Source organism: Mus caroli, unplaced genomic scaffold (assembly GCF_978045245.1).
Source record: "Mus caroli unplaced genomic scaffold, Mus_caroli_1 scaffold_2, whole genome shotgun sequence".
Classification (NCBI taxonomy): domain Eukaryota; kingdom Metazoa; phylum Chordata; class Mammalia; order Rodentia; family Muridae; genus Mus; species Mus caroli.
In genome coordinates this window covers 169672335-169695417 of record NW_028227257.1, presented here as the reverse complement: position 1 = coordinate 169695417, position 23083 = coordinate 169672335, and the positions used below count along the sequence as shown (strand labels likewise).

The following is a 23083-nucleotide window of genomic DNA, read 5'->3' as shown; positions in this document are numbered from 1 at the left end:
ATTGTAACTTTTTCATTGTTTTTTTTTTTTGAAGGCAGGGTAATGGTCTAAGCTTTTCAATGGCATAACACTGCTTCACTTCAAACAGACCTTGAATGAACATGAAATTGTTAAATGTTGTAATATAGGCAATTCTCATCAGTCATTACTGCATAATTCAGGTAATGTATCCCTTTACAGGAGCATGATGAATTCTGGTATAAACAAAGATTGGATCCAAAATATTTTGAAGGAATATTTCTCTTAATATTTTCAAGGAAAGAGATCTGTGGCACTTGCAGTTTTCTTGGATTAGTTATACTATGCTGGACGTCATAAGGAAGGTTGAACATGTCCTTCTGTCCATGTGTAAGGCGCAGCTCCATAATGCAATCTCTGCTGCATGCCCTGCATAAGATACTGTGCTGTTTTTCATCAAAATCTTATAGTAATGTGCAGCAGCTAGCTGTCTAAGTTGATAGTAAACGATGTGATGTTCAGAGTAGACATGATATACCAGGAACCTGGGCTTGCTAGGGCCCTTAGTGTGCCTCTTTGAATCTCTTCATTGTTAAGTTCTCTCCTATTGGATTTTGTCTAAATCTAAAGAGAAATTATTATAAAAGTTTACAGCTCTGCCTCGTGATATTCTCTTCAACTTCATCAAGCCTCGCTGCTTTTGTTAGTATCATAGATGTTTGATCCTTGACTCTTAATTTCTGTGCTGTGATCATTGGCTATGACACTCAAGTTCACTTGCAAATTTCAAATTTTGCTTTACACAGTTCTATGTAGCTAAGCTAATTCCTTAGTTGTTATTTTTTAAGTTTTAAGATCCATAATAAGCGTTTGCTGAAAGGACCCAGATATAGCTGTCTCTTGTGAGACTAGGCCAGGGCCTAGCAAACACATAAGTGGATGCTCACAGTCAGCTATTGGATGGATCACAGGGCTCCCAATGGAGGAGCCAGAGAAAGTATCTAAGGAGCTAAAGAGATCTGCAACCCTGTAGGTGCAACAACATTATGAACTAACCAGTACCCTGGAGCTCTTGACTCTAGCTGCATATATATCAAAAGATGGCCTAGTCGGCCATCACTGGAAAGAGAGGCCCATTGGACATGCAAACTTTATATGCCCCAGTACAGGGGAACACCAGGGCCAAAAAGTGGTAGTGGGTGGGGAGGGGAGTGTGGGGGGGAGGGTATGGGGGACTTTTGGGATAGCATTGGAAATGTAATTGAGGAAAATACGTAATAAAAAATATTTAAATAAAAAGATCCATAATAAAATTCTCCTTAGCAAATTTGTGAATTTTATAGCTAATATTGTGAGTTATATTTATATTTATCATGTAGAGTTGTTTTTAATAACTGGAGTTATTTTTTCCTTTGGTTCTGGAATGTGTGGATTCCTACAAAATATATCCAAGCTTCTCTGCTGAGTTACTCTTCCTTCTCTGATATCAAGGCTTAAAAATGTTCTACAGCTTCATCTAAGGTAAAATTAGCTCCCTTCATATTTTGATCAAATAGTACTTCAAACTGGTATATCTTAAATTGTCATGACAATCAATGAGTCCCATTTTGTGCTTGATGGTTTAACAAGACTCAGGGCCTCATGCCCCCCCCCCCACAACTGCAGTGATTCACATCCTTGCAAAACATTCATGTACACATTGATACTTTTGTTCGTTTTTGACCAAGGACCTTGTTCAGTGTATTCTCAAACCCACTCACTGTCTTTCAGTATCAGCCTCCTAAACGTGCTTTGGGATTCGGGATGTTGTTAGACACAAACAATTTTTTAAATGAAAATAATTTATTTAATTCTGTGCTTTTCAAATGTCCGTTCAGTTTGTCAACTATTATTCTAAATATTTCATTCAAAACTGCCAAGACCCCAATATCCAGAAAATTATAAAATGTTTCATAAGGAAACAAACAAAATGTTGATTTAAATTACTTATTAACTAACAGCTGGCCGGGTGCATTGTCAATGGAGCACCTGTCAATTCTGAATTTTCAGTCTAATTACTATTCTAGTTCTTGGCCCTAAGGACACATTTGCATGGGAATGAGTCTTACATTAGGTAAATATTTCATACTACCTTGCTTTTGCTTTATTGCATCTCATCTATAAACCACATAGTCATTTTATCCTGTAGCATATGTAGATAAGCTCTTGGTGGCACAATCATGTCCCCAGCCATCCAAGGCTGAGGCTAAGAGTTGAGCACTTCAAGCTAGATGCCATGCTGACCAGGGAGACCACACACCTCAAAATGAAAAAATATGAGATAAAACTTTATGAAGTTATTGGACATATTTTAATTATTTTTCTTATGTCTCTCACAAAGTTTTTCATATATGTTTTCTCATCTGAAACTAATACTTGAGTGTCTCAGTCATCACATTACCTCAATTTTAACTGGAAAAAGAAGGGGATAATTTTTATTCTGATTGGATACTTGGGATTTCTGTTTTTGAGTTAGTATAGTGAGAGTGGGTCTAAAATCTTAAATCTTCATGGTTTTGTCCACAGACACTTCAAGGTGAATGCTGCACCACCTAAGCCCAGTTTCTCTTGCTCATTTGTACACAGATTTTAGGCAGACCCCCTTGGGATTTATACATTGTGTTGAGTCACTTTTTCTCTCAATAATGTTGTATACACATGATCCAAAGCCGAGCTTGCATTGTCATTTTATATAGGGATCTCGACATACTGTGTGGGGTAGTCATGAAAACCACCAGGAGACCTGGTCTTCTGTAATTCCCATTGCTACTCCGTGAGTTCTATCAGCTTTGTCAGCTTACATTCATTTGTCTTCATTTTAAGGAAGGAACTTTGCTGACTAATTGAGAGTGTTGGTTGAAGGTGAGAAGATGTTGTCTCCAGGTATACTACCTACAGCTTACCTCATGCAATTCAGCACACATGCAGGAGACAAGCAAATTGGGAAGACAAATGGGTTCATTAGGGCAGCCACTCCCCATCCCTATCTCACAACAGAGAGAACTTGAGAGGGGAGGAAAAGGAAGACCTCCTGTTCCCTGGCAGAGGGATAGATCCTTGAGAGTAGATCCTTAAAGAGAAGTCTGAGACAAAGTGAAGGAATCTGGGCTAGGTTAGTATTTTGTATTTGTAGAGCAGAAGGGCCCAAAGTTCTTCAGCCCCACCCCATATCTTCATTTGCTCTATCACAAGTACCTTTTGTAGCTGGTGTTCTTAGACACTTTTTTGTCTCCTGTGTATGCTGTTATTGCTTTAAGTTTGATTTCTAGGAACAAATCACCAAAAAAACCCAGAAGTTTGAAAAATAAGAGACTGAGTTTATCTCAGCTGCAGAATTATGGTCATTTGTATTTTCCCTGACAATTGCCCCTTTTAATGATGGCTCATCTTGCCCAACCAAATGAACACTATGCTGCTGTGATTGTGGATGGTTATACATGAATTTACCAAAAAGAAAGGAAAAAGGCATATGTCAAGACACTAGGAAGCTGTACTGGGCAAATTCTGCAAGATCATACAACTCTATGAAAGGGGAAATCTTTATTTTTACTAAGTTTTTTAGGTTAGTATAAAATGGATTTCATTATAGCATTTTCATATGTGTCTACCATACTTTGTTCTTATTCATTTCCCAACACCCACTGACTTTCCCCATACACACAGAAGTAGTGCTCTGAACTAAGCAAAGCCTGCACCTCCTGAGACTAACATGACAGCATTAGTGCATCACCATCACCATCACCATCACTGTCACTAAATACTTCTTAACTTACAGATCCCTTGGCACTACCCTCTATATGAATAAAACAACTTGTAGGAAAATTGAAAGTTACAATCTGAAAGTGAAGGCATTCAAGGAAACTCATAATGAAATTACTAGAGAGGTTGCTATTTATTTAGTTTAAATAATTTTAATTATTTACATTCCAGTAATTTCCCCCACTCACTCTCTCCTCCTACACGTCCTCATTCCATTCCTCCTCCCTCATGCCTCTGAGAGGGTACTTTCCCCCTACTAGACCTCCCCTTTTCCTGGATCCTCAAGTCCTTCAAGAGTTGAACACATCCTTTCCCACTGAGGTTAGACCAGCTACGTATGTGCCAAGGGCCTTGGACCACTTTTCTGTGCTCCTAGTTGGTGGCTCAGGCTCTGGTATCTTCTGGGGATCTGGGTTAGTTGAGAATGCTGATCTTCATATGTGGCAGCTCTCCTTTCCAGCTTCTTCTTCAATCCTTCCCTAATTAAAACCTAGGGATGCCCAACTTTAGTCCAGTTGTTGGGTATAAGTATCTGTTTCTGTGTCAGTCAGCTGCTAGTAGGGCCTCTCAGAAGACAGCCATGCCTGGCTCTTGTCTGTAAGCACATCATAGCATAGTAGTGTCAGGCCTTTCTGGCCTCCCATTAGATGGATCCCAAGTTGAGTTTGTCATTCAGTTGCCTTTCCTTCAGTCTCTTCTCCTTTTTTGTCCCTGAAGTTCTTTAAGACTGTGTGTTAGGAACCCTGTCCCTCCACTTCAGTCTCTATCTCCTAGAGGTGGACTCTTCAAGTTCCCTTTCCCCCAAAGCTAAGGTGACCCCCAATAAGTCCTGAGAGTGTATAACCTCCCGGATCTCTGGAACTTTCCACAGGGTCCTCATATTTCCCATTCCCCAAGGCTTTTTGATTTGGATTGCATTCAATCTGTAAATTGTTTTGTATATGGTCAGTTTTACAATATTTTTTCTAAACCATTCATTTGGGAAGTCTTTCCTTTTTCTAGTGTCTTCATCAAGCTCTTTCTTCAGAGAGATTTAGAGCTTTATCATAGTATTCTTTCCTCTTTGGTTAGGCTTGATCATGTTGAAATATTTGGATTATTTTATGTATAATATCACATTATCTGCAAACAGATATATCATGACATTTTCTTTTCCTATTTGTATTTTTTAAATTTCTTCCTCTTTTACTGTCCTAGCTAGTGCTTCAAACTCTATATTAGAAAGGGGTGGAGGTGGGGGTGGGGGTGGGCTGGAGAGATGGCTTAGTTGTTAAGAGCACTGATTATTCTTCCAGAGGTCCTGAGTTCAAAACTCAGCAACCACATTGTGGCTCACAACCATCTGTAATGGAATCTGATGCCCTCTTCTGGTGTGTCTGAAGACAGCTACAGTGTACTCATATGCAGAAAATAAATAAATCTTAAAAAAAAAAGAAGGGAATCCCTGACAAAAATAGATAGCATTTAAAAAGAAAAAGAAAGAGAGAAAGAAATGAAAGAAAAGGGTTGGGGATAGTGAACAGCCCTATATTATCCAGATTCAAAGGGATTGCTTTCATTTTTTTCTCCATCTCAAATGATGTTGTCTGGGGGTTTGCTAATTGCCTTTATTATGATGAGGCAAGTTCCCCCAGTCCTATTCTTCCCAGGGCTTTTATTGTGTAGGCATTAGATTTTGTCTTTTGGCTTCTGTATGTTGAACTAATTCTGAGTCTCTGAGATAACGAAACTTCATTTTGGTGAGTGACTTTTTTAAAAAAAAAAAGACTGTCTTCAGTTTGCAAGTGTTTTATTGAGGATTTTTTTGGGGATATGCTTATAAGAGATGTTGGCCTGTAATTTAACTTTATTTCCTTTCCTTTTTGTTTTTTCTTTTTGTGTTGTTAATTGGTTGTAGGTTTAAAGTAATACTGGCTCCATAGAAAGAGTTGGAAATGCTCATTTAGGTTTTTTTTTATATTAATTTAGAAAATATCGCTTATAAACCTTTGAAGAGCCTGGTAGAATTCTGATGAGAATACTGGGCTGTAAAATAAATTAATGAATTCCATCTTTCCTCCTGGACAACAATAATGACTCTGAGACTAATTATTTATTTTAAATGCCTAGGCCATATGCTTCACCTCATTGCCTAAGTAGCTCTTAATGTATTTAATTCATTTAAACAATTTTCTGTCTTCTACATGGTTAGTTTACCTCTCCTTCAGTCCTGGCCACTTCTTCCTGAGCATGTAGTTTCTCAGAATCCAACTCAAATCTCTCCTTCATATCTCTCCCATTTCACAGATTCCTCTCTTTTCCTGCCAGTGTCTCCTCTCTATGTCCTGCCTCAGCTTACTGACCATTGTGTTTTTATTTACAGGTGCTGCTCATAAGACACTCTGTCTACACTGGGGAAAACTCATGAAGTTGGACTGTTGAACCCACATGTTTACGTTCCTTCTTATAATGTTTCAATTATTTTCCTTTCATTTTCTCAGGTAATCTGTTCATTTAAAATGATTGCATATCTAGCTACTAGGCACAATTTGCTAAGAATGGTAATTAGTACTCATGAGGGAGGGCATGGTTTAGTAATAATGCTGTTAGGGAGACAGATTTTTGTTCTGAGATGTAACAAAGATAACTTCATAGGCAGCTATGTGGAAGAAGGCCTTAATCAGGCTCCTCTTATTAGCCTGCTGGTAATGCAGGGGCCTAAGTAAGTGCAGCCTGATTTGAGCCTAATAGGTCCCAGCTGTGTGAAAGAGGAGCCTGTTCTGAAATGTAAGACGACGAGTAGGAGGTGACACTAACAGGAAACCTCACTCTGTGTAAAGGTGTTGGCATTTAATATATTTTAACTTTGGTTAAGCTAACTCACTTTGCCTTAAATTTGTCATCTGTGATGCCAAGACAACATTGGATTATTAAATGGCATGAGTTATGCAAATGTTTTACCTATGTATATAATATTAAAACACTTTATCATCTTACTTGTATCCAGGATTCTGCTATGCACTCTGTGTGTCTACTATCCAAGCTATTTTACTCCAGGGTCTTCTAGATCAAGCACTGGATAAATCTGAATTAGCATTTCATAACAGTTACATTTTAAGGACTGTGGATGGTAACATGACAAACATTTCAAAACAAGACCGTGTACTTAAAGAACAATCAGCTATCTATTTCTGGTGTCCTAAGTGAGCAATCATTCAATGAAAATTAAACAGATTACAAACACTACTAGAGGCATGACAATGTTAAATGTTAAACCCTGCAAATATTTTGCCATGATGGTGGCATAGAATTTTTTAAAAAAGTATTACCATCTGTGATTTGGTTAATATGGCCTTGGACAAAATGAGACATCTTTGACAGTATGCTATTTACCTTATTGAAAACCATTTCATAAGTTGATTTTCTCCTTTCAATTTTATGGCACTATGAAAAAATGCTAAAGGAGAGGTTGTGTTATATCATTTCTGAAAAATGTGGCTTAGTCTCTCTTCTTGTGTCAAAACCCATTACAAAATCATCTCCATGAAGAGATGACTTATTTTAGCTTAGAGTTGTGTTGTAACTGATCACCAAGGGAAGTCAAGACAGGATCCCAAAGCAGGGACCAGGAGGCAGGAACTGAAGCAGAGGTCATGGAGGAATGCTGCTTACAGGCTTTCTGTCCCTGGCTTGCTCAACCTGGTATCATTATACCATCCAGGACCACCTGCACAGGTATGGCACCACTCAATAGTTGGCTGTGTCCACCCACATCAATCACCACTCAAGAAAACAAACACCCCCACACACTTGCCCATGAACCCCAGTAGAAGCAATTCCTTGGTAGGAGCTCTCTCTAGAGGACCCTAGCCTGCTTCAAGATGATGAAAATACTAAGCAGAACACAGAGTCTCTTCCCATTGTTGTTATTCTGTGTAGAGTTTATTGTTAATAAAGTTGTTACAATGTATCTGCACAGATTCTTCTTATATTCTTAATATACAGGCTACTAGTTTTTATGTTTTAAACTGTCTATGTACATTTTAAATAATTGTAAAGATGCAGTCTTTTCTAGACATCTGAAATTCAACTTCTTTCCCATAGTGTTTATGTATAAATTAGTAACTCTATAAGGATTCACCTCCCATGTCTTTAGACTGTGGATAGCTCTTCTTCTTTAAGTAGACCTCAGCGATTGAGTCCCTGTGTCCTCTGTTATTGTCCTGATTTTAGCAGTCTGAAAATATTACCAAAAAGGAGTAGCAGGGATCTCAGCCAGTGTAACTCCACTGCAGTTCAGTCAAGGCAAAAGTGGCTGTGAGCCTAGGGAAGCCCAGGAAATGAGAGCAGTGTCAGGTTTTGTTAATTCTGCTAAAACTATACATATTTCTTTTGTGACTAACAGAGCCCAGGGACAACAAAGTGCACAGACAGACACTGTTACTGCAAATCGAAGCCCAGAGTTACCATGACTCCTGAGAACATGAAGTTGGCTACCACGAACACCTGGAAGACTAGAAACATAAATATGTGATTAGAACATATCTACTTTAGCCAGGCCTCAAAGAACATTGTCAGGGTGTTAGGGACGATCTGTGATGAAGGAAATATTTTAAGGAACCCTTTCAACGTTGGCACCGCCCCTGCAGCAGAGAGGAATTCTGGACCTTGTCAGAATACTGGCTGTGGGCCTACTGTGTAATCTTTGTACTCCCTTAGTCCTTCAGTCTTAGTTTTATAAAGTGAAAAACAAACCCACATATATCATGGAATACTTGTAAACATGAAAGTAAAAACTCAAATGACTTTGTAAAGCTTTTATGGATACCAGTGGTATTATGTACTAATTAAAATTATTTCTACAGACTATGTTGACTGAATGCCTACTTCAGAAGGACTTCCTGTGAAAGATGTATTCCTTCAGCACCTAGCAGGTTGATTTAATCAGTCTAGAACATACTATTGACAGTTTGCTAGAATATTTCTATGCTACAGAACAAGAAACTGAGTTAATCAAAAATTTTACAAACATTTATGGATTCAAAATGTTTCTATAACTTAACACATTTAGATCTGACACATGAGTTTAAGTAGGAACTACAGGGATTTTCACTGTGGAAAGGGTTTGAATCATTTCACTAATTACAACACATGTGCTTTTCTTTGTGAAAATGACTGTTTCCTTCATATGTTAGATGTCAGCAGCAACTTATACATCCATTTAGTATATTCTGAATATGTCTTTTATTTCATAGAGTGCATTATTGAAGAGAAAGGAGAACATTCTAGCTTTCTTTTGTTTTGTTTTGGGGCCAGGGTGTCACTAGGTTGGTGTGTATGGCCTAGAACTTGCTGTGTAGCTCAGAATGGCTTTGAATTCAAATGAATCTATCTGTTCGCTGCCAGAGTGCTGAAATGAAAGGGACACATTAGTAAGACTGGACTAAGATCCCTAGGTTTTGTTTTAGAAAAAAATTGTAGTGCTGAGGATGCATGGCAACGTCGAACGTGGAGTTATAATCTGATATGTAGAGAATTTCTTGGCCAGTCTGAGGCAGTCTTGTGCTTCCTTAGCAGGCACCAAGCCTCAGACTTGATACCCCTCCTGACGTATGCCTGGTGCTCCACACCCATAGTCCTAGCACTGTGTGCTAGATGCAGGAGAATCAAGTTGGAGGACAAGGAAAGGAAAGACCTGGTACAATAGAGAATGCAATAGAAAGAGCATCTGCCAGATTTTGAGGATGCTGATGATAATGAGAATCTGGGAAATCCTAAGTAAGTGTCATTCATTCCTGACATTTCCTGGAGATGAAAAATGAAGCAACAGAGCTGGAGGATCTCACAGCTTCAGAGGGAAGAGGTCTTGAGGATCTTGACGAGGAAGGGGTGGGGGAGGAGGAAGAAGAGGGTAGTCAGACATCAGGCTGCAGGGCAATCCTGGATGAACAGGCACATTCAGTCATGACCCCATAAGTGTTTGGGGAGAAAACAGAGTTTCAGGGGTCTGTGAAGGGTAAAGGACAAAGACTTGAAATGCCCAGAATAGGACACTATGTTCCTAAGTGTAAGGTTCCTTCCAAATTCATAAGGGGAACCTGGAGCACATGTGGGACTTAGAGGCTGTGCTGAAGGCAAGTAGGCAAGGCAGACACTGTAGCTTTCTATTTCACCTGGCAGGTGAGCCTGCTTCTGCTCCAAAGGTCACATCCTGCCACCAACACTGGAGTCAGTCAGGAGACTGCTTTTTATAGTATCTGCTAAATTCCCTTGGAGACCACCTGGGCTAGATGCAGTTTTCAGGAAGGGAAGTTGATGAAACCCCAGGTATTTGAATTAGAAAGCCTTTAGCAAAGCATTTCCTTAGTCTGCAGGCTTGAAATGCCCAGCATAGGACACTATTCCAGGTTCCAGGCAAACACTGCTTCCCCACTAGTGGCCAGGACTAGTCTGGGCTGGCAGACAGAGGCTGACCAGGCAGTGTGTATGCGCAGTATCCAGCAGACACCCATCCTCCTGTTTACATGCATTCCCAGGCAACAGTGGTATGTCACCCCCTCCACTCCCTAAACTGGCATTTGACAGAAGCCTTAGTACTGTTGCCCTTGGGTAGCTTGCTGTGGCAGTTGCTGGTCTTGCTCGCTTGTGCTGCCTCTGGCTTAGGGGAAAGACATAGCCAAGGGTGGGGAAGGACCACTCTTGAGAAAATCCTGGGCTTTTGGAACCAAAGTCAGTTGTCTTTGCCATTATTTTACAACCCAGGCTAGTCATTTCACGGTCCTGGACATCAATGTGACAGTGTTGGTAGACACTTTCCTAGACACCTCAAAGCCTACAAGGTCTTCTGAAAGTGCCACAAGGCTTTGAGCTCGGGTGATGTTGCCACAGTGCAGCATAGATGTATCCTTAGCAGTAATGGAAGGAATGGCTGAGACAGGAAGAGCAAGTGACTGGAACTGGGAGGAAGACAAAGGACAGCTGTACAAGTGAAGTGCTGTACAGGTGAAGAGCTGGATATCTGGTCAAGGGACCAGGGAGAAGAGTGAGGCAGAGCTCTAAGGTGTCAGTGGGAATGGAATGACAGTCCTTGGCATCTGCACCTGGAGTCCAGGTTGTTCTTTGTGTGCCCAGAAACACCTGGAATGCACCATCTGACTCTAGTTCTAGGTTCCTGGTAGCTTGGATGCTCACCTGGATCTGTCTGAATAGCATTTGGTGCATTCAAGCAGCTAGGCATTTTATCCACTAGATATTATTTTGTCATCTTACTAAACCATATCCCTGTACTCACCCAACAGTCATGCCTTGCTAACCCTTGGCGCAGGCCCAGTCAGCCTCCAGTTTACTGTAGTGTGTTGAAACCACCTCCTCCCCAGCCTCCCTTGCAGTCCCACAGAGCTCCATTGTCTCCCTTCTCTTTGGACACTGTCCCACCACAGAGATGGCATCTCAGCAAAAGTCATGTACAGCCAGGAAGGACTTCCTACCCTTAACCATGGCCTGATGCAGGGAAAAGGAGGTTAAAAAGAACAGCCACCAATCCCTGAGCTTCCCACAAAACCTCACCAGTCCCTGAACAGGAATACCCACCAATCCTGAGCACTACCCCTAGTCACAAGCTTAGGTCATGAAATCCCACCAATCTTCAGTCTGGAAATCTCTGCCCTGGGAAGCTCCACCCCCTCATAAATTCTATATAAGACTTGCCCCTTTGTCCAGTTCCTGCAGTCCATCCCCAGAGCAGAGGTTAACCATTCCAAGATTCCTCCCTCCTCCTCCTCTTTGATTCTTCCCTTCAATAGATCTCCTTTAATAGATTTCTGCCTGGAGTGACTCTCTCATCACAGGAAACTGAGAAGAAAAGAAGCAAATAAGAGAGGAAGCAAAGAATAGCAAAGAAGGAGCTGGGCTGGGTTCCTCACCTCAGCTGGAGATACCCTTCCCTGGGAGCTACAGTGCCTCTGCTGAGGAGGCTCCCTCTAAGAGCTGTGAGGTTCCTTAGATCCATGTCTCAGAACACCCTTCCCTTGGGACAATGTCCCACCTCAGATCTATGTGCTTCCTGGGAGTCAGGGTCTGAGGATGTCCTTCCATTTCAGCAGAAACACAGCACCAACTCGAGTGACAGGAAAAACACTACCTTTGTAAACTTTGTGAACTTTGGAAACCCTCAAGGCAAGAAAGTGGCCAGACTCCAAGCCTGAGGGGTTCCAGAGGCCAGGCTCTGCCCCAACTCCCTAAAGGCCCTAACTGTTGGTTTTCTAATAGCTGTAAAGGTCATTCTTAGCTCCCAGGTGAGAGTGGCCAAGCCCAGCCCTATAAGAAAAAAAAATGCCACCAATATCAACAGAAAACCTACCAATCCCTGAGCTTAAAGGCAACAGAGTTGAAGGCTGGAGCCTTTAGCACATGGAGTCAATATTCTTATCACCACTCCTGTCTACTTCGAACTCACCTTTCCATCCTTAGTTTCATTCTCATGGTTTCAGGAATGTCAGGCATATTATACTTGCCTGGCTCAGTCTTCCCTTGCATTCCTGTGGTGTCAATTGCATTTAGTTCATGGTCATGTTTATGTTCATGTTCATGTTCGTGTTCCTGTGTGTGTACGTGTGCGTGTGCATGTGCGTGTGTGTGTGTGTGTCTGTCTATGTGTGTGTGTGTCCCTTATACACACAGGGGCAAAAGACAACTGTGGAAAGTACAATCAAAGACAAGAGCAGTGTTCTTTGGACATACAAATCTAGGTGTGGCTTTTCTTTCTTATGCCTGTATACATAGGTCCTGTTTTTGGATGAGTTTTATGAGTAGCAGTCCCATTCCCAGATGGCTGAAAAGACACATAGCCAAGAAACATCCACCAGCCTGCATCCCTGTGTTGTACTATCAAAGTGTAAGCTGATGAATTTAGACATTGGGAGTGGTTTTCTGGCCTATGTCTTCTGCTGAAGAAGACCATCAGCTTGTCTGCTCTTCTGGAGACCCCACAGTCTGAAGGTCTCCTAGGAGACCAGGCACACCCAACGAAACAGACCCCTCTGTCTGAAGGCCTACCAAGAGATTCACTACAGCCAGAGCCAAAGGCCTACTAGGAGACCTGCAGCAACCCAGGCACCCAGGAGGCAGGCTCCAGAGAAAGACACCCTGGGCAGTTAAAACCATAAATAACCAGATACTGAGAGGTAAGAGTAAGACCACAAGCAACAGAAGCCAATCCTGTATGATCATCTCATCAGATGCTGGAAAAGCCTTTGACAAAATACAACACCCCTTCATGTTAAAAGTATTGGAGATATTGGGAATTCAAGGCCCATACCTAAATATAATAAAAGAAATATACAGCAAACCAACAGCCAATACAAAATTAAGTGGAGCGATGCTTGTGGCTAGAAACCCACAGGAAGTTGCTCTGTGCCTGTGAGAAGTCTGTGTGTTACAACACACTTCAGTAAATCCTAGCACCCATCCCAAAAGGTCATCATGAGTGCTGAGTGGCCTAGTGTTTGTGTTTGGCACTAAATGCCCTATGCTTGATAAAACACTGTTGCATGTTTTATTTTGACAAGGTCTTTTGTAGATAAGCCTGGCCTCACAATGTAAAATGATTTTGAGATTCTGATCCTCTTATATCTACACAGACTACTAGGATTACAAATATGTGCATCTATTACTAGTTTTATGCAGTGGTAAGGATGATGCCAGATGGAAGTGGCACTTCCAGATGGGTAAGCACTTCCAACTGAGCTATCTTACCATGTTCACTACTGCCTTGTGACATCACACATGTAGCCTTCTCTCTAAGAGGCCAGGTGCCCTGCCCTTGCAGTCCCATGGCAAGTTCTCTTGCACACTGCACTGCCTCTCTTTCAGGCTCCTCAGGGAGACTGAAATTCCATCTGGATACCTTGTCTCAGACCAGTAGGGGAACACTGTTTTGGGTTGCCTTAGTGCTGTTTGTATTTTGATGTTAATTCTGCTTCCTCAAGAGGGGCTGTCCCAGAAGAGGTGTAGATCATATACTTAAGTGATCTCACCGAAACTTCTCTTCATTCTGACTGGTCAAATAAAGGCTAGAACAGAAGATTGATCAGGGGAAGGAAAAGGATGACAGGAGAACAAGTAGAGTTCGTCTGTGCTTTTTCATTGAACTAAACTATTAAACTTCTTTCCAGAGAGAAAGAGAGAGACAGAGAGAGTGAGAAAGAGAGAGAGAGGATAGGAGGTCTCAGAGAGATGGAGGAAGAGGAGGTGGAAGGAAGATGGAGCAGAACCACTTGGCCTGAATAAGTTGCAAGTAGCAATGGGTCTTATAGCTGGGGAATAAAGTAGTAGAGTGATAGATCTGCCCAATCTAGGCAGAGCCTATAAATACAATAACTGAGCTGTGTATGTTTATATGGAGTAAGAAATTACTGCAACAGAACGCAAGAGACTCCACAGTCTAGGCATTTCCATGCTGGTCTTGAGCAGGTCCTCTCCTCCCTGAGCTTCTGTTTCCTTACGGCAAAGGAATTCTTATTTTGTTGTGTTTTGTTTCATTTTTCTTGCAAACCTCTCTTCAAGAAAGACTAGGATGCATAGAAGATCAGCATTGCTTTCTACAAGTGGGTGTGCCAGACTAGCTTGTCCTTCTGCCATGGAAGAACATGAGTTCCTCCCAGGTCTCTAGCTTTCTGGAGTGTTGGGGGATGTGAAGCAGACCACACTAACACAAATCCTAGTAGGGTCACCCTGCCTCTCCCCATAGGTCTTCAGGGAGGAGTAGTATGTGACTCCAACAGGTGTTGAGATTTTCTCATGTCTCCTAAGTATAGAGGCTTCAGCATGTTCTAAGAGCTCTTTAGGTCTATCCTCTGGGTGATCCACAGAATTGAAGGAGGTAAGAAAGGGATAGAGTCCCTCACCTTAGGAACCAGGTCCACCTTAGTGACCTGCTACCATCTCTCCCCATTACCCTGGACTCAGTGTCTCTGGAACCCTTTGCACTGTAACTTTTGAGCTGGCGTCCAGGGCCTTAAACATCTTAAATAGCCTTCCTTACACATCCCACACATGAACACATGCCAGGACATACATAAATACATGCTGGCAACATGCACAGAGTCCAGCTCCAGGGGTCAGTAAGCGCTGCAGATTAGCCAAAAGGCAAACATGTTTTTCTTTGTCTTTGTTGTCACTGACCTGGGTAGGTTTTTTTTTTTTTATAGGTTTAGTTGTCTGAGCTGGGGCCAGCAGCTTCAACCTGAGGATCTGAGTTATTTCAGACTTACACCTATGGATCTGTGGTATCTCTACTCATAAATGGAATCAGCTGGGGTCAGGTTGGTCAGAATCTTCCCCCAGGACTATGCCCACATGCCCCTCACCAAAGCTAGTATGAGCTTTGTCAGCAAAGGTACCGGCTCCAATTATACACCTGATCGCTTCCCTAGGACATGCTCCATTCCCCTGAGTCCCCTGTCTCATGTTAAGGAGTGGGGATGAGGGACACTGCCTTCTGGCCTCCACCCTCATCCTTCTTTGAGGAACATGGTCTTACAGGCCAATGTGTGTTCAGCAAATTGGATTCACATGGCATGGGGCACATTAAGGTGGCCCTAGATGTGTGCATCTATTATGTGAATGTGAGTATTAGTGTGCTTATATACATATTCACACACACACACATTTGTGTATACACATACATACATACATACATACATACATACATACATACATATATGTGGAGGCCAAGGGTCAATATCAGGTATCTTCCTCTTCATTCCTCTCTCTTTCTTTCTTTCTTTCTTTCTTTCTTTCTTTCTTTCTTTCTTCCTTTTTTCTCTCTTTCTCTCTTTCTCTCCTCTTCTTCTCTTCCTCTTCCTCTCTTTCTCTCTCTCTTTCTTTCTTTCTCTCTTTCTTTCTTTTTTGGAATAGGGTCTCACACTGAATCTAAAGCTCACCCATTCAGTTATTCTAGCTGACTTAAGAATTCCAGGGATTCTGTGGTCTTTACCTCCCGAGCACTGGAATTACAGACTTACATCATTGCACCCAGTTTTTTACAAGCCTGCTAGGGACATGAACTCATGTCATGATTGAGCAGCAAGCATTGTAGAGATCGATCCATTTCCCATTAATTCAAGACTTGCATGAGAGTCAGAGTGTTCAGGGTCAAAGTTAGAAAGAGGAAACACCTCTTTGCTTTCTGGAACATTCAGATACAGAAATCAAACTAGATCCAGTGAGAATCAATGACTGGGACAGGCGAGAAAAACCATGACAAAGAAAGAGCCAAAAACATGGAAAAGAGAGAAAAGCAGTAATATTCTGAGGTACAGCTAGACAGATGCTGGTAATGGAAAAAATCACATACTGATACACACACAACACAGAAACACACACACACACACAACCAGGCATGTGCTTACACAGCAAGCCTGAGACTTGCTGGGAATAATTTCATTGTGTTTATACAACTGGGGCTGCAGCTGCCTAGGCAGCTTGGAGCTCCTACGTTGTATATCAGTCAGTTCCAGATGTAGAAGCTGTCTGAGGGGTATGTATGTGTGAGAGTGTGAGAAGAGGGGTTTGGGGGTTTTACTCCTAAAATGAAAGGCCTCAGTAGGCAGAGGAAGATTTCAAGGTCTTAGGGGGGCTCTCCAGAAATCCATGCCCTAGGATGGTAGGATGCAGGGTGGGTTTCTCCCAGACAGAGATCTGGAAATAGAAACCAGCTTACCTATTCTGGTTAGGTCCCTGACAGCCAGGTGACCTTGGGATGTCACCTGTTGTTCTCATTCAGTGTGTGGGTATGTGTGTTTGTGTGTGTGTGTGTGTGTGTGTGTGTAGATTGACAGGTAGGCTGTCAGGCTTGGCCTCCTGGCCTTCCTTTTGAACTTTTAATACTTTCTATAGCTGAGAGTGGTGTGTTGTGATGGGATGTGTATCTGGATGTCAGAGGACAATGGTTTGGAGTCAGATGTCTCTTTCCACCTTCAAGAGTTCTGAGGACAGATCTCTTGAGGTCACCATGTTTGCAGAGACATTGCCTTTATCCCCTAGCCCACTTCCAGTTTGTCATTAGTCTGCTCCCAGGAGACCCTTTCTGTGTCCATCTCTGACTTGTGTGTTGTACTAGCTACCCCTGGGACACCAGAATACTGTCCTCAGTCTTCTTGGCTGGTTTTGTTGTGGGACCTGATGATGATCTTGGCCCTTGAGTCTGAATTGCCTCGAACTTGGGAACCTCAGTCTATCAGCTTCTCGATTTTAATGGCAGCTTTTATTTCTTTAGGAGTTATAGGATTAGTTAGTTTCCCTGATCTTGATTTAACTTTGGTGAGTATCTATCTAGAAAATCATCCGTTTCCTTCAGATTTACCAGTTTTATTTCAGAAGATGCTTTTCAGCTAAGACCTAATGATTTCTAAGTTTTCTCAGGGTCTGTTCTTATGTTTCCCTTTTGATTGTTGTTTTTGTTAATATGCATATTATCTCTCTGCCTGTTATTTAGTTTGGATAGAGGTTTCTCTATCTTGTTGATTTTCTCAAACAACCATCTCTTTGCTTGGTTGACTCATTGTCCTGTTGTCTTTGTTTCTAATAGATTGATTTCCATCCTGAGTTTGATTATTTTTGGTGTCTACTGCTTTTGGGTGTGTTTGCTTCTTTTTTTTTTTCTAGAACTTTCAGGTATACATTTAGGTTTTTATTATGAATAATCTTCATTTTTTCTTAATGAAGGTACTTTGTGCTATGATCTTTCCTCTTTGCACTGATTTTATTGTGTCCCATGAATTTGGGAATGTTGTGCTTTCACTTTCATTTAATTCTATAAAGTCTTTGATGTTTTTCTTTACCTCTTCTTTGACCTGCTGGCCATTAAGTAGAGAGATAAGCATACCTTGCTCTTGTCAGTGCTTCTAGAGCCACCAAAGTCATCTTCCTTTCCAGGTGACTCCATCTAAATCCCCATAGACCACAGTGGGGGCTCAGTGGCTTTTTTCCTTAGAAATGAAGGCAAACAAAGGGCAGGGTGACTGAGATGTTTTAGGAAAGTGTCCTTGAGACTAAACCAGTGCAGACTTGAGGAGTCTCCAATAAAGGCCTTGGTAAGTTGAGCTAGCAAGCCAATTTTCCAGATCAGGTCTTGCGCATGCAAGCAAGTATGCTGAGAACCTCTATCACAGTTGTTGGACCTCAGCTTTCCCATTGGTCAGAGTGTGCATGCCTGTGTTTAGATGCGTTGCTTGGCAACAGTGGGACAGCCTTCAGTCTACCATAGAACCCATGCTACCTGGACTATATCCTACTGACCTTCTTTGTGGGTGCTTTGTCCTGTTTTTGCTGGCAGTGTTGACAAGATTTACTCTCAGATCTACATCAGTGTGTTGATTCTGAGAGTGGCCAAGGGCTAAGAGGGAGGGGGAGAGTCGGGGTGACTCCGGGTGGGTGGATGGGTAGCTCCACCATGAGTTTCCTGTGCTGCTGGTACCAAAGGCAATCCTTCATCAGCAAGAGGGAGTCCTTCCTAGACCCTGGGAGGACACAATGGAGTGCTACTAGCTTCCATTCCCTCAGACAGCCCAAAAGCTACAAAGCCTTCAGAAAGATCCACAAGACTGCTAGCCTGGGTCATGTTGCCACTGTTCAGCCCAGACTCGAACTTGGGAAAAATGGCATCAATGATAGAGACAAGAAAAACAGGTGACTGGGGCTGGGAGTCAGGGGAAAGTGGCAGGCTGGGAGGTAGGTGGAGAAAGAAAGTGTCAGCTTCCCTAAGTAGCCCCAAGGACTAGGAGTAGGAGGGAATCTGCCAATGTTTTCAGTTCTGGTGACCTTTGTCACTAAGGTGCCCTGGTAATCTCAGTGCTTGGCAGTTCTTCTATTGCTCCATGAAGTCAGAGGAGGAGTCACTGCTGACCTAGAGCTTTTTACCACAGAACTCCCTTGGTTCTTGAATTTCTTAATGTTTTGATATCCAACCCATCTTTTTTCCTGTTTCTCTCCCAGGCACTATAGTAGGTTGACTTTACTTTCATGCACGTGTTGATAAATTTTATTCCTTCAATCCCCCAAAGTAACTTGCTTTAAGTAATAGGCACCCTTTCAATTTGGAGTCTGAGTACACCCATGGGAAGTATACAGAGAACCAACGTGAACTCCTGCAATGCTAACTTTACTCTTTGAGTCATTTTCAAAGACTTGCTCTAGCTGAATTTCAGGCTTCTGAAACTATGGTCTCATCTTGTAGCCCATGGCGGACATTCAGGACCACATGATTTATCTTCTTGAGGTTTAGCTTTCCTTGGCCTGTGGAGAGCCACACAGGCTTCATCCCCTTTACTCCTACCTGACCTTGATATTTCTTTGTGTTTTTCATCATCTGAAAACTATACCATAGCTTTGGTTTTTTTTTTTCCTTATCTGTGATTTCTGCAATGAACACATGAAGTTTCTTGGAATGAGCCAGATTATAAATATGGTACATGTAATAATTCTCACAACCCATTTGTTCTGTATATTGATATACTCTCCAAACACCCAATCCCTTTAGATTCATAAAACAATTGTAAATGAAAAGCTGAAGGTTTGTTAATTAATCAGGTTATTATATATACAAAAATATTTAGATATAATTATTTATTTGCAGTTTTCTGAAAATAAGTTATAGAATATGTTTATCTCCAATGCAGGCTTGCTTTCTTTCCATTTATACAAGTTTTTCAAGAGGTTTAATGACTGCAGTCATAATAGTGAGCAGGAAAGTGTAACTTTAAAAGTGAAAATCTCTTCATTTAATTGGTTATTGGCTGAACAGTCTCTTCCCTAATGGAAACCTTGGCCTATTTATTTCTTCCATCTGGCTCCTCCCCAGATGCATCTTTGTTAAACGGGAAAATATAAGAAAAGAATTTTCTGAACAGAATGTGCCACTAGCAATTCACTGAGTACAGAATAGGTGGGAGTGAACCTGATGGTAGTGGTTAGAAGGGAATCCTGGGGCTTACAAATGGCCATGCAGTGGATATAGTGCTGTGGGACTGGGCCCTGAGGGGCATACAGTGCTGTAGGACTGAGCCCTGCAGTGCATACAGTGCTGTAGGACTCAGCCCTGTAGGGCATACAGTACTGTGGGATACAGCCCTGCAGTGCATACAGTGCTGTGAGACTCAGCCTGCAGTGCATACAGTGCTGTGGGACTCAGCCTGCAGTGCATACAGTGCTGTAGGACTCAGCCTGCAGTGCATACAGTACTGTGGAATTCAGCCCTGCAGTGCATACAGTGCTGTGAGACTCAGCCTGCAGTGCATACAGTACTGTAGGACTCAGCCTGCAGTGCATACAGTGCTGTAGGACGGAGCCCTGCAGTGCATACAGTGCTGTAGGACTCAGCCCTGTAGTGCATACAGTACTGTGGGATTCAGCCCTGCAGTGCATACAATGCTGTAGGACTCAGCCCTGCAGTGCATACAGTGCTGTGGGACTCAGCCTGCAGTGCATACAGTGCTGTGGGACTCAGCCCTGCAGTGCATACAGTGCTGTGGGACTCAGCCCTGCAGTGCATACAATGCTGTGGGACTCAGCCCTGCAGTGTATACAGTGCTGTGGGACTCAGCCTGCAGTGCATACAGTGCTCAGGGGGTGGCTCAGGTAGTAAAGTGCTTGCCACACAAGCAGGAAGACTGAGTCTCTATCCAGTGTCTTAGCAAAATTGGACATGGCAGTGAACTCCTTTAACCCCAGTGCTGGGTGAAGATGGAAATATATATGTAGACAGGGGGAATCCTAGAACTCCCTGGCAAGTTAGTCTAGCCAACTGATGAGCTCCGGGCTCAGAGAGAAACTGTCTCAAAAACACAAAGTAGAAAGACATAGAAGATGCATTGACCTCTGGCCTACACATACACCGCATACAAAAAAAAATGTTGAGAGTAGATCATAGTACTGTGGTTTTGTTAATACGATTACAGGAGCTGCTAATGAATCTTACTAAGTTCATTAACAATCAAAGGAATAATGTAGATTTTAGTTGGAAGTTGATGAAAATAGAGATGTAATATACTGTTTTCCCCATCCAACTGCATGTACCCAACCTCTTATCCTCTGAGCCCAGATTAATGACCACTGAACTGAAGGAGTCCAGGAGAGAATTACCCCAGGAAAGAATCTGACAAAAGAAGGCTGGATAGACTCAAGGGCTGGGGGGCAAGGAGCAAGGGACCTGGAGGCTGATACAACCACATACTCCCTGTACAGCAAGACAACTCAAAACTAGCTAGGAACAACATGGCTGACTAAAATCTCCAGAGGTCTTAGCAATAAGGTCCTTTGTTGTATTTATAATGACATCTCCATGTCCTTAGCTTTACAAAACTGTCTGCTCACATCATGCATCTGACTTAAGATATATCTGGGAAAAACATGTTTAGAGACAGAAAAGCCTTCCATTCCTAGAATTTCCCCCATCATCCAACCAACAATACTCAAAAATAATTCCCTGATTCCATTAACTTTTGCCCATTAAAGCGCTATTTAAAAACCCCGGAGATCTGATTCTCTTGATATCTCTTCATGTCTTCTGAAGAGAATACTCCAGTTTTCTGAAACACCATCATTTTACTTAACTTCCCTGCTTGCTTTACTGAACATTTTGCTTTGTACTGACATTCTCAAAGTTTTATTCTGTACCTGTGCAGAGAACCTAGGGTATATGATCAACAATGTTAAGTTGTGCCTCCCAGTGCCATAACCCACCATTCATCTCCCTTTGAACCATGGTGTGTGTGTGTGTGTGTGTGTTATAAGTATATGTATGACCAAAGCCATCCCTGCCATCCCAAAGTCTGCCGAAATGGAAAGCTATAACTAAAGTCTCTCACTTAAAAGGACAAAATGTAATTCCTGAAGAAAGTAAATTGTGAACAAAACTCAAGTATTTATTATAGTACCAAAATTCACTTCCATGTGCTATAAATTCATCAATGCAAACACATTACACCTTGTTCCAAATGTTACAAGTAACAATTTAACAATTTACACTTCATTGTCCAGTTAGTCCTTATACGTAACTTAATCCAACACAGAATTGGCAGGATTTTGTGCATTTTCAACTGTCAGCCTCGTGTGTAATCCCTGACAGCTGACAGCTGGCAACCTTTTGCAACCTCCCTTCAAGAGTCTGCTGTTTGGTTGTGGTTCACATCTGAGAGTCAGGCAAGAAACTCTCGCTCTAGAATGCTTTCCCATCAACTCCCTGCGAGTCTCCATCTCACCACAGATGTTGTACTGGAGATCACGTCCTGCTTGCTTTGTCTCCATGGACCCTGCAGATGCCCTTTCACATATATGGCACAAGAATGGCACCTTTTAGTTTTTCTACCTTACATGTATAAAATGGAAAATATAACAATTCACTTCAATTCACAGAGATACCTGAAAATGCTCCAGTGTGCTACAGGTAAACACTGTAGGTTAAAATGGAAACAAATAACAGAAAGGCTTCGACTTCTAGCTTTCCCTATAGTTTGTGGGGAGATGTGACCAACTATTCTTCACTCTGCTCTGTGAACACCATCTTAAAACAGAAGCCAAATTTCTGACACGGTGTTATTCCTCACACCATGGTCACACAGGGTCGTGGCTGGTGAGGGAAGAAATTCGCCTACCTCTGCCTCCCAAGTGCTGAATTAAAGGCATGTGCCACCACTGCCTGGCATGGCATATGTTTTAAAGAAAATGAGAGCCTTGTTTCTCACAGTGCAGTCCCCAGACCAGCCACATCATGCAGTCACTCATTAGAAGTATTCCCATTGAGACCAAGAAAACCACAGCCACATTACCTGGGATACACATGTGACTTATACACACTGGGATGTATACATGCTGGTTTTCACAGTGATTTCAGACTAGCCGAAGAGCTACAATATTTAATAACTACAACACAAGGCGCCTCACACAATGGACCAACAGCTTACAATCTGAGGGAAGATAAGCTATGGTCTCTACAGGATCCCCACTGTCCTGGGATAAAAGCTTTTCTGAAGGAGGCCACATTTCACAGGTCACCTATCCAGTCTCACCTGAGCTGATGCCCAGTGTCCCCCACCTACAAGAGACTGAAGTCCACACACCATATATACTCCAGGCTTTCCCTGGGCAATTCTGACAAACCGAGCCCTGCCCCACCCTTCCCATTATTCTCTACTCACCCAATGAATGATTAGGATGGAAGGGTTTTGACAGAAGGGGAATACTAGGGTAAGTCACACAGTCTAAGATGAGTTAGTGAACTCATACAAAGAACAGAGTATGATTAACCTTGTTGTCATGATGAGGCCTGCTCTGGGCTATATTCTGCTGGAGA

General features: G+C 42.2%; 2 long non-coding RNA genes across 2 annotated transcripts; one reads left to right on the top strand and one right to left on the bottom strand.

Moving 5' to 3' along the window:
• The first annotated feature begins 1384 nt into the window (after positions 1–1384).
• Positions 1385–8582, top strand: LOC147005973 (uncharacterized). The gene is made up of 3 exons (XR_015046566.1): positions 1385–1479; positions 6119–6236; positions 8141–8582. It is a non-coding gene; the product is annotated as an uncharacterized LOC147005973 (long non-coding RNA).
• Positions 7908–17695, bottom strand: LOC147005972 (uncharacterized). Its single transcript, XR_015046567.1, has 3 exons — positions 17621–17695; positions 8203–8249; positions 7908–8058 (listed from the first exon to the last, which is right to left on the bottom strand). It is a non-coding gene; the product is annotated as an uncharacterized LOC147005972 (long non-coding RNA).
• Positions 17696–23083: the final 5388 nt, after the last annotated feature.